This window comes from Microtus pennsylvanicus, chromosome 11 (assembly GCF_037038515.1).
Source record: "Microtus pennsylvanicus isolate mMicPen1 chromosome 11, mMicPen1.hap1, whole genome shotgun sequence".
Classification (NCBI taxonomy): Eukaryota; Metazoa; Chordata; class Mammalia; order Rodentia; family Cricetidae; genus Microtus; species Microtus pennsylvanicus.
Genome location: NC_134589.1, coordinates 84,374,097 through 84,376,038, shown reverse-complemented (window position 1 = coordinate 84,376,038; position 1,942 = coordinate 84,374,097).

Here is a 1,942-nt window from a genome sequence, read left to right as displayed (position 1 = left end):
GATGGCCAGACTGTACCCTGGAACGGGGTGATCATCTTACAGGAATCAGATCACCTTGCTGAACCAGAACTAAACAATGATCAACCAGACCCCACCTTGACCAGAATTGCTTGATTCGTTCTACCCCCCCCCCCAATTCTTCCTCCATCTAAACTTCTTCACAGTTACTCATCTCTTTAATTAGCATATTGAGATGACTGGCCAAGCCTAGCAACCAAGCTTTGTGATTCCCAGAGCCAGAGTTTTATCTGAAAACTGGTTTATAGCAACACAAGTGTTCCTAGACAGCCTCTCCTTGGTTAGGTCACTCGCCAACAGAACAAGGAACTAAATGGGTGTACACCTGAAAACAATGGCAGAGTGTGAAGCCTCCAGTAGATAGTGAGTTAGCTTTCCGTGACTGTGACAACAGCCTGAGGCAGTCAGCCTAAAAGAAAGCATTGGCTTCGGCTTCTGGTTTCAGGAGTTTCTGTCTATGACCACTTAGGCCTGTGTCACTTTGGTTCTGTGGTGAGCAGATGTCACTGAAGAGTCCAAGAATAAGAAAATAAAAATGTAGATTCCAGAAATGAGAATGTAAAAATAAAGAAATGTAAAGTTATAAGTCTAGGAGAATGGGAACAGCCTGTTAGCAGCTTTCTCAGCAGATCAAGGATCAGTCATTCACAGTGAGCCATTTTCTCAGATGCTTACGAAGCCTCCATCAGCCTAGGTCATTTCGTTTTACAACTGGCTGTTCTATTTACAAGGCCAGAGCTTCTCTCTGCAAACTGAGAGTAGTGTCCTGGCCATTCTTGATAAACAGATATAAACTAAGTTAACCTCTAGGAGACAGAGATACGTGACCTCTGGGTTAGGCACTGTCTCTGTTATGGGAAACTGGCACCATTAAAGGGGAAGGCATGGGACTTCAGTATACACTTCCTGAAGGTACCAGGAGACACATGGGACAAGGTAGAAACACGGGTTTGACTAATGATGTCTGATAATGGAGGTTGTAAAGTATGGTAGTCTGTATCTGAGTTTTACCTTGAGATAGTGTGAAAAGCTTTCTTCTATCTTCTAAGTTCTCAGCCTAAAAACCAATTAATTCTAATTTATTAACCTTCTAGTATTACTAGCAGTCCCTTTCCTGACTAATTGCTAAAGATATCTGTTTTCTTGCAAATAGTGACTTTCGCTGTAATCTACTCTAAAACATGTTTCATGATAGCTGTCTAGTTGCCCATTGACATTAGAACTCACTCCCCTCCTTAGGGTCTACGGTGACTGACCCAGAAGTCAGGGTAATATCGTAGAAATTCCTTTGTTCAGACCTAATGCTTTGTGCTCTAACTATAAAAGATGGGTTCAAAAACCAGCCTTTTGCAATAGCCTAACAAATACCATCTCTGGCTGCGGTCTCAGCTAGCTGATAAGCTTCTGTGCCTCACGGTGTTTTTTTTTTTTATTTTTATTTTTTATTTTTAAGTTTGCTTCTGGTTTTCCTAGTATCTGGTTTCTAGAATAAAGTTTGTTTCTGGTTTATTAAACTTGGTGGTGTTCTCATCTTCGTGCAACCTCCCTGGACCCAACATCACAAAGTGATGCGGGACAATTGTATTCTGTCAATTATGTTTTAAATAAATGCTGATTGGCCAGTAGCCAGGCAGGAAGTATAGTCAGGACAACCAGACAGGAAGTAGAGGTGGGGCAATGAGAACAGGAGTATTCTGGAAAGAAGGAAGCTTCCTCCCCAGTCCTGTCCAGACATGGAAGAAGGAAGATGTGACCTGCCCTACTGAAAAAGGTACCAAGACATGTGGCTAGTATATACTAGAATAATGGGCTAATATAAGTTGTAAGACTCAAGAAGCCTGAGCTAATGTACCAGCCAGTTTATAACTAATGCAGACTCTCTGTGTGATTTCTTTGGGGCTAAATGGCTGAGGGAACTGGACAG